At 35.7% G+C, this 13,810-nt stretch overlaps 1 non-coding gene across 1 annotated transcript; it reads right to left on the bottom strand.

The window, feature by feature from the left end:
* Nucleotides 1-11,787: 11,787 nt before the first annotated feature.
* On the bottom strand, nt 11,788-11,867 carry Trnal-uag. Its single transcript has one exon. It is a non-coding gene; the product is annotated as a tRNA-Leu (tRNA).
* Between the last annotated feature and the right edge of the window lie 1,943 nt (nt 11,868-13,810).

Raw genomic sequence — 13,810 nt, 5'->3', positions numbered from 1 at the left:
AAAGAACTGTCTTCTACATACCGTTAGAAAGAACTGTCTTCTACATACCGTTAGAAAGAACTGTCTTCTACATACCGTTAGAAAGAACTGTCTTCTACATACCGTTAGAAAGAACTATCTTCTACATACCGTTAGAAAGAACTATCTTCTACATACCGTTAGAAAGAACTATCTTCTACATACCGTTAGAAAGAACTATCTTCTACATACCGTTAGAAAGAACTATCTTCTGTAAATTGATATGTATAATAATGGTATTTATATTCTTATCCTTGAATTTGACCATGAAGTAACTCAGAATATTCTCCTGTCAGTTACCACTTTCTTCCGCCAACCCCTTCAATTCATTAACATGAAATTTTTCATGGGGTTTGCAACTGAGAATAGGCGTGATTCAGTGCTGCATGTTTTTTGTTCTGCGTTTGTTATGAGAACGAAAGGTGGAAAGAGGGTACAGGAACTGAAATGGAATTCAGACCTTGAAATGTTTGTATTGTCATCTCTTGCATTGAAACTAAGATACTGAAAATATCAATATCAAAGTCCTTCACTGGATGAAAAAGTAAAAAGAACTACTGTACTACATATTATAAAACAAAAAAGAACAAAAGGCTTGGGACATATTTTAGGGACTAGAGATATCAATTGTTGCAACTTAATATTGAAGGATGATGGCAAAAATGTCACTGGAAGACGGAGAATCTCATGACTGAAAGACATTTCGTTGCTTTCTATACTTCACTGGCCAAATCAGAGTATACGTATTGCCAACATTTGCTAGGCAATATCACCTCAAGAAGAAGACAGAATTGTCTTCCCAGTGGGCTCTTATAAATTAAAAACTATAAATTAAAAACAATTAGTTTGCGTCAGCTGATTGTGAAGTTTTACACTTGATTGCTTTTGATCATATAACAAAGGGCTGAATAAAGACTTGTTAAGCAGCAGCTGCAGCAGTTTATGACAGCTGATTGTTTCATAACCTTAAACTATGTGGTAGGTTTGTACAACCAGAAGTACTGTTAAACAGGGTGAAGTTGCTTGATTTTGCACTTTCAATGTAAATATTTCTGAAAGCAATAAAATTAACATATTGATTTTTCCTTCAGAACATGGGTACTTAAGTGTGGATTGTTTATAACAACAGGGTGACTTTAACCCTTAGCTTCCCAGACCATTTTCAGGTCGCATTCAGCAATTTCAATGGGACAGTGCAGATTTTATCTGACAGGTTACATTAATACCACACAAAAAATATATATTCAAATAAATTTCAAAGTTTATTATTATAAAAAAATACATTTAAACAGAAAACTACACAAAATTAACATGATAATATTAGAGCTATGAAAACTCAAATACCCCGCACTCCAAATTTTACTTTTTGCTATATTTTTATTTATTGCATGTGTAATAATGAAAACATAAAACACTCCCGAAAAAAATTCAGAAAAATGAAAGTAACAGTAGTACTTCTTAGGTGTTTAGTTTTCTTCTCAGAGGTTTTCTTTCAACTCGCTGGAAATTTTTGTAGAGATTCAAGTCAGATTGGCTTCTAGCAACAAAGGCACATATAAGGTGTGTCTCTTCCTTTTTAGGTCACAGGTGGAGCATGATGTGCATTTTTCCAATTGTTCTATGATGACTTCAACTCTTGGTTCTGCTACACCCAAAAGACAGTGAAAGATATACAAAGTTGTGGTACTTGTTGATTAGCTTTTTATTTGTGGTGTCCCAAATGAGTTTACAAACTTCTTTAAAAATTAAAACAGTTCACCTGAGTATGTCTTCGTAGGACTTGTGAAGGACAAACACATTCACCCCACTTAATACAGGGTGACAATACAGAAATGTATCTCACAAAGTTTCATCCTGCACATATTTTGGGCAATAAATAAACATTAAAGGCTGCCAATCTGTTAACACTGTAATCAAATGTACAGTAACTACCCTCTGGCAGCAGGTACAGCAGTGCTGTGCAGTCGGTGCAGTGGATAGTGTTTTGGGTTGGCATGCAGGAGGTTGAGGTTTTGATTCTGGTTGAGGCACATATGTTTTTATTTGCTAAAAGTAGTTCGCATAATTGATACCTGGCACCTTAATCTTCATACAGCAATTACATTCAGTCTTCTACAAAACAGCCATTAAGTACTACGAACACAGAAATGGAGGTACGATCATTTTCATTGGTCAGCTTTTAAAGAAGCCTTTTGCATGTTGTTGACGTGAATTGTTTCGTGCCACTGCATCTACTAGATTCCAAGCATATTTTCTGTATACCCTCCGCCAAAGGTCCCATCAAAATCATTTGCAAAGCATGTTGCTGGCCATACTGGTTATGTTAGGCCCTAACTGATTGCAATGGACCTGAATGTGTCAAGAATAATAGTTGGTATTAATCGATGGGACCATTGGGAGAAGGTACACAGAAAACAGGTTTAGAATCTAGTAGATGCACTGGTGCAAAACAATTCGCGTCCATAACACGCTAAAGGTTTCTTTGAAAGCTGACCAATGTATTTCCATTTCTGTATTCCAGAATTGAATCCTCGACCTCCTGCATACTAACCCAAACACTGTCCTCTGCAGCAACTGCACAGCACTATTGCTTGATCCTGACAGAGGTAGTTATAGTGTGTTAACTGTAACGATGGCAGAGTTGTGAGGGGAGTGCCGGGAGAGGAGAAAGCAAGCATTGGCTGGCGAGGGGTGAGGAGGGGGGGAAAGCAAGCATTGGCTGGCGAGGGGTGAGGAGGGGGGGGGGGGGGGGGGGAGACAAGGCACGCCTACCAGTTGCAGTGCTGGCACTACAAATTGCACGTCATACTTACATGAAAGCAGACGAAAGGCTTGGAAGTTGTTGGTGACTCCCGAGATGGGCCAGCAACGACTCATTTTGATAATGTTTAGCACAACTGCACAATAAGAACACGCAGAACAGTACAGCGCAAAACAGTAACGAAGCAGACAACAATGATTACCTTGTACAACACAGTCAGCTATGTAATGTTGGCAGCAATCGAAACTGCGTGCGTACCGAAGTCTCCCGACGTTTACCGACTTCTACCGACTCAGGACTAGGGAGAGGTCTGCCATCTAAAAGTTTACACACTGTAACATACATGTGATAACAGTGTTGTCAGATTTACGATCTTAATGCCCATTTACTGCCCCAAATATGCGCATGACGAAATTTTGTGACAGACATTTTTGCATTGCCAGTATGCGAGGAATTGCACTGCGAAGTCAGAGTGCGAATTTTTTTTCACCCTGTGTGTATATGAGAGGGGGGGGGGGGGGGAGAGAGAGAGAGAGAGAGAGAGAGAGAGAGAGAGAGAGAGAGAGAGAGAGCAGTTTATAATCTTCCTTATACATAAAGGTAAATAACAATAGCTCATAGAATTAAATCAAATGACAAGACCTATCTGTTTTGATGACAGAGAAATTCAACAACACTATAGTAACTTTCACTTAACAATAGATTCTTTAATTCCTTTTTAAATCTATATAAGTTTTGTAGTTTTTTGATTTCCTTAGACAAGTCACCGAACATTATTTTTGGAAGGTACATCACTATTTTGCCGGCCGGAGTGGCCATGCGGTTCTAGGTGATACAGTCTGGAACCACAAGACCGCTACGATCGCAGGTTCGAATCCTGCCTCGGGCATGGATGTGTGTGATGTCCTTAGGTTAGTTAGGTTTAAGTAGTTCTAAGTTCTAGGGGACTGATGACCTCAGAAGTTGAGTCCCAGAGTGCTCAGAGCCATTTTTTACGTCACTATTTTGGTACTTAAGAAAACATATAGATTCATAAATGAATAAACCAGTGAGGGTCAACATTTTTTAATTTCTTGAAGAGTTCTCTGCATGGCTCTGTGACCAGCACCCTTGAGAATGCAAATGGCTCTCTTTTGGAGCTTAGAACAATTTTTTGTAAATGGTGTATTCCCCCAGAATATAATACCATTCCTTACAATGCTATGCACAAGAGAGTAATTGCAGTAGTCTTTTAAGTTTTTGTGATTTATAATGGTATTTACTAGGTTTTTTTTTGTTCAATAATTCAACTTGTTTTTACTATACACCTAAAATTTTTATGAAAGATGTTTGCTCATTATACAGTTCCCTATCTCTATTCATATGTTATTTTTTACTTGTTCCTTATGTGCCTAAAAAAGATCCATGTGGTTTTGTTGTCATTTATGATCAAACAGTTGTCCCTGAACCGTTATGCTGACTCATTTGTTATTGCATGTTCTTTTTCCTTGTCTGTCTGCTTTATTTGTTATTGCATGTTCTTTTTCCTTGTCTGTCTGCTTTACTCTGTACTTTCACAAAGAGGGCTGTATTGTTTGCAAAAAGAACTGATTCAGCTCTTGTTACGTGGTTTGGAAAGTCATTAATAAAAACCAAGAAGCGCAGGGGCCCCCTAAAACAGAATCTCGGGATACACTACAGTTAACTTTTTTGTATGTTGAGTGATATTGTCTGCCATTACGAGTTATTTCAACACTTTGATATGTCGCATGCAATATGGCAGGGTTAATGAGGTCAAATGCCTTGGATTCATCATTGTTTACTGCAATTAAAACTTGTTCTAGAAGTGATACACAGCTGTATCAGTAGACATGTTTTCCCTAAAACCATTCTGTGCATTGGTAAGATTTTTACATTTGTTCAGGAAACTCCCAGTAACTTTAGCAAAGCCTGATAGTAGTGACAATGGTCTGTAATTTTGTATGTTATATGTACAGTCTTTACTATAGAGTGACTTTATTATTGATTTTTTTAAGTGCAGAAGGGATACGTTAATAATATTAGTTCAGTTGCTATTTTGTCTGAACTATGTTTTATGACCCTCACAGGAATGCCATCACATCCACAAGACAATTTATTTTTCAGCTTATTAACTGCATTTCTTACTTCTAAATGAGGCATGAAAAAACTGTTCATTTATGGGAACTTCTATGTTTGTAACTTTCGTGTTTCCCAAATTCTTGGTAAGATTTTGAGCAATGTTAATATATTAATAACTAAATACTTTAACAACATTTTGAGTGTCTTCAGGAACTTTTCCTTACTTTTTTTTTATAATGGGGTTGGGTCAATCCATTCCAAGTGTTCCAAGAAAAAATAATTGGTTACTTGACCAACTCAGAACAATTTTATATTTGCTGGGTGAATTCCCCAATGTTTAGTAGCCACAAAAATGTTTTTTTAAAAGAATTATTGTTTATTAGTTTGAAATGGCGACCATATTTGTTGCAGCCTGCATGCGTTGTTTTGTATTTGGAAGCATCTACGTTTTTTACAATTACTCAGTAGTGGGTTGTCCTAAGCCTTCCAGATAAAATGCATTTACTTCAACACAATCTGGGCTACAAATTAACATCATTATCACTTAGCTGAATGTATTCTTTAATGTATTTTTAATAGATCAAAGTTATCAGGCACAAATTAAAAAAAAAAAACCCTCGATTTTTGAACAGTAGTTTTCCAAAGAAAGATTAATTTCTCAGCTTTAATATTTTTCTGCTGTTACACTGTATAGTATATTTACTTTTATATCAATGGTGAGCAGCTTACACTTAAAAAAATACCCTATTTTTAAAAATGGATTTTTTAATTTTTCCATTTTGTGGCCTGCAATATCTTTGTTGGGGACCAGATAAAAATCTGAAAATTTCACAGTTAATAGACACTTATGATATCAAACTTCAGTATAAATTTCAACTTTGAAATTCAGTTGGAAGTTATGGAAAAAAAATTACAAACACCAGTCAAAAATACGTTTTTAACATCTGCGATATCTAGGCTTGTTGTTGTTGTGGTCTTCAGTCCTGAGACTGGTTTGATGCAGCTCTCCATGCTACTCTATCCTGTGCAAGCTTTTTCATCTCCCAGTACCTACTGCAACCTACATCCTTCTGAATCTGCTTAGTGTATTCATCTCTTGGTCTCCCTCTACGATTTTTACCCTCCACACTGCCCTCCAATGCTAAATTTGTGATCCCTTGATGCCTCAAAACATGTCCTACCAACCGATCCCTTCTTCTAGTCAAGTTGTGCCACAAACTTCTCTTCTCCCCAATCCTATTCAATACCTCCTCATTAGTTACGTGATCTATCCACCTTATCTTCAACATTCTTCTGTAGCACCCCATTTCGAAAGCTTCTATTCTCTTCTTGTCCAAACTGGTTATCGTACATGTTTCACTTCCATACATGGCTACACTCATACAAATACTTTCAGAAACGACTTCCTGACACTTAAATCTATACTCGATGTTAACAAATCTAGGCTTATGGAATAAAATATATCAGTTACAGTATATAATTTATCATATCTATGATTACTTTTTGTTATTGAAAATAAGCCTACTAATTACATTATATTGTTCTCTTGCTATTTATTTTTAGTACATCGCTCATTGAACATTTGAGATATTTGTTCACTCAGTTTGGGAGTTAGATTATAAGTTCACCCAGTCACAGTTGTAAATTCCATGGGAGACAACTTCCTTGGGAAATTTTTAAGTGACATCCAAACTTGATCCTTCTCAATTTTTTAAAAGATGTCCTTGGTCCTGGAGGGTGATAAAATACAACATATACATCTTTGTTTCGGCAGTCAGTATTATCAACTTAGCCAATCCACCACTGTTCATCATAAACACAAGCCACTATGTCTTTATTTTGAAGAACCAGTTGCACAAGTTTTCCACACTGATGAAGTTCACAATCAGGTGAAGTTGATGTGATCTTACACTTCAGTAAGCTGTGTGAATGGGGTGCAAAACAATCAAAAGATCGAGTGCCTTTAATCTTCTGATAAGTGTTGTACCTTTCCTTCAAGACAGTGTCATAGACTTCTTGTATTTCCTCACATTGTACAAAAACATTGATATGTTTTTTACAGAATTCAAACATTTCTTGAGTTGTTATGATTGTCATCAGTCCGCTGCAGACTAGCTTTTGTAACAGCTCGCTTTGTTGTACCCCCGACACCATCGCAAGCATTCTTCCCATGGCATGAAGTGAAAAAGTGCCATTCTACATCAAATGCAAAATCTTATTTATGAAAGCAGATGTTAATAATTTTTTTGTTTTGTTTTCATATTGACTTGCTGCCCCATCCGAAAAGTAAATCAGTTTTTTTTTTTATGGAAGGGTGGTGCTGTTTAATGTAGTTCGTTGATTTTAGTTGAAAAATGTGCACTGCTGTAGTGTTGTGTTCAAGGTAGTCGCTTATAAACAAAAGCTGTTGCTCATTAGTTTATCTTCATCTTTATAACAGAATACAAATGGATGAACTGTGAAATGTTTGTTTACCCCGTGGTGCTCTTTAACTTCATTTTGAAGAACAAAGGAATAATTTTCCGAAAAGTCAGCAAGAACAAAGCATTCATCAGCTGCCAAGGTTTGCTTTTTGTCTTTCAAAAATTTACTTTTGAGCTTTTGCAATAAAATGATGCATTTTCAGATTTTCAAGGTAAGCCACCAACACTTCAAAAAAATTTTCTCGTGTTTTTTGGCTGTCAACATTTCAGTCCTGTATTGTGTCACCCATTGATTGTATTTTACATTGTCAGGCATCAAATTGTTTTCTTCGGATTCTTCAAACATGTCAAGTAAGGCTTGTTTGCTTGGACAATCTTCACATTTTCCCTTTATCATACAATTGTAACTGTCAATATTGCATATCATAACTTCCAAAAGGTCTTTATAGTCAACTATAAGATTGGCCCCATCTATCATAAACTTTACGTTCTGATAATACAAACAGAAACATTATAGGTGCCAGATGCCCCTGCAACAATACACCATCTTGGTCTCAACTCGCAAAACTTTGATTTTCCAATTTTAATGTCAAGATTTTCTTTTTTAAATTCAGTGGATAGTTCATTTAAATTGCACAATATTAACCTTTTTGTCTTTGAATCTTAGAACCATTTTCTTTCACAGAAACAGTCTTTTCTGCCAGACATCAAACTGCTGTTATTGTCATTGTCGTAATACTTAATAAGTTTATTGATTGTGTTTTCATCTACCAAATTAGATGCACTTTTCTTTTGTAATGCTGGTAAAATTCCCTGTTCTTTTACTAACTGCCTTGTTAACTTAACAATACATTCTGACACATTAAATTCATCACTAACTTTTGCTCGACTCCAAGAATTCGACAGTAAACTGATAATCTTAATTTTATCCTCTTTGTTTAAAGTACTGCATTTAGTTTTTCTATCAAATCATCATATTTGGTTGGTGAAGTTTTAGAACTTCCATCTGTTTTAGTATAAATTATATTTTGAAATGAAACTGCCAAATTCTTTTTGACTGTAGCAGCCACTTTCTCAATTTTTTAATTCAAGGCACTTGGTCTTTTATCTTGACTTAGTGTTCTAATTTTACTAGCAGGCAATATACCCAGGATTTCACAAGCTGTATCTACTTTTTTAATGGTTGCTGATAAGACACAAAATTATGTATCTGAGGTTGCTCTATCTTTTCTCTTGTGAATTACAAATATCCTAGAATAACATGTTGGACACAATGATTTTCCTGGTATGAGATTGACAAAAAGGCTTTTCTTTTTAGAATACTGATCAAATGTTATTTCTCGCAGACCTTTTGTCATAGGTTTCTTATGTTTCTCAAAAGGGTCCATGCAAGACTGACCAAAAAGGTGGTGAAATTTTTTTAAGTATTCCATTTCATGGTACTTGCATGTTGATTTGACCGCTAGGCTGACTCGTAAGTAAAACACTTTTTCTTCTTCACTGTCATCTTCGATTAAAGTAATGTCTTTAGGATACACTGCATACGCACTTTTATGACATGCTTCATTAATAATAACACCAACAGAACACTGAGACACCATTTTGCAACTGCACACTTAAAGAACTCCTGGCTAAATAAGTGCGAGTAGACAATTGTTGTTGTAAGGGGGAAGACAACAATCAGACTTATATAGCCTTGCAGATGCAATTGTTAGCCTGCTGAAACAATTACGACAGCATTGTTTTGACAAATAATCATTAGATGGTATAATGTGGTGTGTTACATTATGCAGTTGGTGTACTTCATTTGATTAGCCTATCAGATATTGCAGACGTTAAGAAACGTATTTTTGACTCGTGTTCGTAATCGTTTTTCCATAACTTCCAATTGAATCTCAAAGTTGAAATTTATACTGAAATTCGATATCATAAGTGTCTATTAACTGTGAAATTTTCACATTTTTTTTCCGGTCCCCCAGCAAATATACTGCAGGCCACAAAATGGAAAAATTAAAAAAAATCCATTTTTTAAAATAGTGTATTTTCTAAGTGTAAGCTGCTCACCATTGATACTCTATAAAAAGTAACTATACTGTACATTTTAATAGCAGAAAAATATTAAAGCTGAGAAATTAATCTTTCTTTGGAAAACTACTGTTCAAAAATTGATTTTTTTTTAATTTGTGGCTGGTAACTTTGAACTATTAAAAACATAGTAAACAATACATTCAGCTAAGTGATAACGATATTAATTTTTAACCCAGAGTGTGTTGAACTAAAAGCATTTTATCTGAAAGGCTTGGGACAATCCACTACTGAATAATTGTAAAAAATGTAGATACTTGCAAATACAAAAAAAAGTATGCGGTCTGTAATAAATATGGCCGCCATTTCAGAATAACAAACAATACCTTTTTTAAAAAATATTTTTGTGAGTACTAAACAGTGGGGAATTCACCCAGCATATATAAAATTTTTCTGAGATAGTCAAGCAACCAATTCTTTTTTTTCTTGGACCACTTGGTATGGATTGACCCTGTTTTTATTTGTTAGTTTGGATTTAACTATGCTATAGTTTATGATCTTCCCAATGGATCTGGTTTTATTGCTACCTTTTCTGATAATTGTCACTGTTAAGAATTTTAGTTCCACAAACAATGTGTCTATAGATGTTTCTGCAGCATCTAAGATGCAGCCTTAGTGCACATTGTGGTTTGTAAGCCTGCTGAGATTTCTAAGAATCCCTGCAGATTTCTTAATTCCTGCTGTTAAGATATGAATTAGGTTAAGGGGTAATTAACATCAAAGCAGTATTTATATAATGTGAAAAATGAATCACATTTAGTATCCACAGTTTCGTTTGAGTATATGTCCCATTTAACCCTCTGCAACAGGTTATGAAAACTCGTAAGGTACTTTCTTTAATACATTCTGTTTCTATATATTTTACACTGACATGTTTTTTCTGATCACATTTACTATTTGAAGCGGAATGGCCATAAGGTCTGAGAAGCCACTTTCTATTACTTCAACACCCTAACTACAGGTATGTTGCTTAAATTGTTGTGTCGCACCCATCGCCATACCTGGTGATGTCTGCTACTGTACTTTCGAGATTATATTAACTTTCAATTTTGTTGCTACCATCTCATCCAACATCACTTCCTAAACTATCCTCAAATCATAAAATGTATCCCAAAAGTCACGGTTCTTTAAACATGAACAGTAGACATAGACCTGGCTGCTGAATCCATAACGATAGTCCCAGTTTCGGTCTCAAGGGAACGTTGTAATCGCCTACTCCACCGTTATGCATTAAAATAGGAACAGCGTACGCTTGCGGTCTGTGACACCACATCTGGGACTTTAAGGTTTAATTGTTCTGAAATTTTATCAATAATTGAAAAATAAATTTGTCATAATAATTAAAATTTTGTACTAATTTCATATAAACACACAAGGAAAGTTTATGAACAAAAAGACTGTGGTCACAAATTTTCCTTATGAACTTCCGAAGAAACCCGTTCAAAAAGCGTTCACTGTAGACCGAACTAACACGAGCAAATCAAAACGAAAAAGGCTTTATTTCTTCAAGTCACCCGATGTGTGTTAGTACTTCCGCACTTTTTTTTCACTGACAGTTCTTCTGATCTGTGTTGTATAATGCAACAAACTTACCTCCAGGGCTCCAGCCTACGTGAGAAATCCGCAAGTCAACAGGTATCAAAAGCTTCCTCACTCCACCATTAGAATTATCTATGATAGTTGCTGCGTTCATTAAGTCACATTCTTGTCGAAATGTTCACGAATGTTTGCTCATAAGACAACAGCTCGGAAAAAGACGGTCAACTTCACGAGTCCATCAAGAATTTGAAAATTTTATTTTTGTGCCTATAAAGAGATAAGTGTAATTGGTTAACTTATGTTATTGTTCTCGTTATCATTCTGAAGAGTAACATAGTTAGTCTCGGCGGCCACAAGACAGTGGTCAATTTGTGTGTGTGTGTTTTGCAAAAATAATGACAATTAGTTAAATGTTAAGCAGATCCTTTGAACGTTTCTTTTATCGAAATAATATGGAACGAGTCAGTTTACAGACCTAGCACATGAGCTGTTATATGTCAGTCACACAAGTTTTGGATGATTAAGAAATGTTAGAGAAAAAGATCAAGCCGAAAACGATTGCAGTAGCCCGTATACAGGTAGATGATGGGAGGTTCGAAATACTATGTATTTACCATGAACTTCCATACGGTAAATATAATAGCCAAAATAATTTTCGATACTAACGTGTAGTTATTCAAGATAAAACGTTTTTTGAACTTTTTTGTCAACACACCGTATGGGTTACCTTTAATTCGATACGATTATTGTTCAGGTTCATACAGGGGAACCAAACGAATGTACTGTAATTCTTTATTCTGTCAAAATTAACTAGAGATATAATTTTCGTCCTTGTAAAGTCTGTTTAGTGCAGTGATCAATTTGGCAATAAGTAAAAAGTATTGGCAGCGGTGGGATTCGAACCCACGCCCTTTCGGACTGGTGCCTAAAACCAGCGCCTTAGACCGCTCGGCCACGCTACCTCACGAGGGATACGAACTTATGTAAAAGTCTTAAGTAGTTGCCATGAAATTTAGTCTGATAGGAAACAGCTTTCCAAAGCCTCAAAGCATGCATTTGTGGAAGGAGTTAGTTACAGGAAAATACCGTACGAGAAGTTTATATACGTTTTGAGAGCAACAATGAAGGTTGTAAGAATGCAATAATAACGCTCCTGGAGTCGTGAGATAATTACCAAAAACATTTCAATAATACAGCCTTGGGCTCACCAATACCGAATTGAGATCTTTCGTACATTAACCAAAATAGAAAAATGCTCATGAAGCCTTTAAAAGACATGTTCTATAACCATCAGCCTTGATAATACATGTACTAACGGTAAGCATCTCGCCATGCCTCGAAACAAATATGGATTATACTCGAATGACGAAGAGAGCATCTCATGAAATTGCGCTTCGTCCAAACCGGACCATGATTAAAAAAAACTTGTCACCCGCTGTGCAGAACTAAGCGTACTGCAGAGTTGGATTAAGGCATTGCGGGGCTCATAGCAAATGCCATGAAGAAGCTCTTGGTTTCCTTCAAGCCTCAAATTTTAGGATATAATATAATGCAGTATCTTACTTCGGTCCCGAAACGATATGTACCTACATTTTCTTGCACAGTTATCGTCACACTATTGTTTCTTTCCAAACCTTGAGAAAATATAAGCGCTACCTTACTGCAATCACATTTTTATACAAATTTACTTCTTTAATGCTGTTTTGTCGAAAACTGACATTCTGAGCCCGTGGCTGAGTACAAAATATAGGTTGTCTCTTACATAGAAGATAACAGCAACCAGCTACTTTTTACAATGCTATTTATTTAAATAGCACCGTTACCGGTTTTGAACAGACAGACGACTAGTTTACATTAAGATTAATTTTACATCAGCTTTCACTTTTTCTTTTCCAAAAACAAAAAAAAAAAACAAAGCTGATGTAAAATTGTAAAAAGTGGCTGATCTATGTAAGAGACAACCTGTATCACTTCATTAAATCTGTGCAAAATAATAAAAGTTAATACAATGACTGAAATGAGATATTCAAAGATCAGAAAATAAGAACAGGAATATATTTCAAATCAAATGAAACAAATAGAAATAAAGACTACAATCTATTTTGATAAAGATTTTTTTTTTAAATTACTGTTCTGTATTACCGTACCGAACAAGCGATCTTCAGCTATAATAAGCGACTTCAGCTATAATAAGCGCAGGGTTTTATTCATTAAGCTACGGAGCTACTGGGTAAACTCATTTTACTTTTAATTGTTGTGTGTGTCACAAGAAACCATTTTTGTCGCATTTTCACATACGAGAATCCACGATGGTGGAAGGCTCTAGGGTTAGTTTCAAAAAGTCAGTCTCATCCCTGGCTCAGGGGCAAATGGATCTTTATTGAATTCGGAATTAAATGAATTATAACGATAACACATTACAATCAGATCCAACACCGGTAGTTGATAACTACATTGTTGCATACGTTGCACATCAAATCTACCTCATTCTTATGTGGTCGAGTAAATAAACAAAGGAAGAAAGCTTACCTTATTGGTCAGTGTTTCTCTTCTTCTGACGACAAACTTCGCAGTTACAACATAAAATTATATTTCACTGTCTTAGTGTTTTCTACTGTTAAACGATAGTATTCAGGGACAAATTTGGCTATTAACTGTGTTAGGTCAGAATTCGTGGAGATAAAAAGACTTAATTCGATCCTGCGACATGGATGACCGCAAGTAACTCTTGGAGCGAGAGAGAGCGCAGTGGGTGACAAAAATATTCGCAGTGCCACCTCCAAATTAAGGAACAGTTCTTGAACGTAGTTTTCGCCCAACACTTTGAATAAAGAACTTAGGAGAAGATTTTGCGGTTGTTAGCACATTTCAGTAGGTCAGTGATGTCTCGGCCAAGAAAACTACT

The sequence above is a fragment of the Schistocerca piceifrons genome, chromosome 5, assembly GCF_021461385.2.
Source record: "Schistocerca piceifrons isolate TAMUIC-IGC-003096 chromosome 5, iqSchPice1.1, whole genome shotgun sequence".
NCBI classification, from domain to species: Eukaryota; Metazoa; Arthropoda; class Insecta; order Orthoptera; family Acrididae; genus Schistocerca; species Schistocerca piceifrons.
Note: the sequence above shows the minus strand (reverse complement) of the source record. Positions and strands in the feature narration are given on the sequence as shown.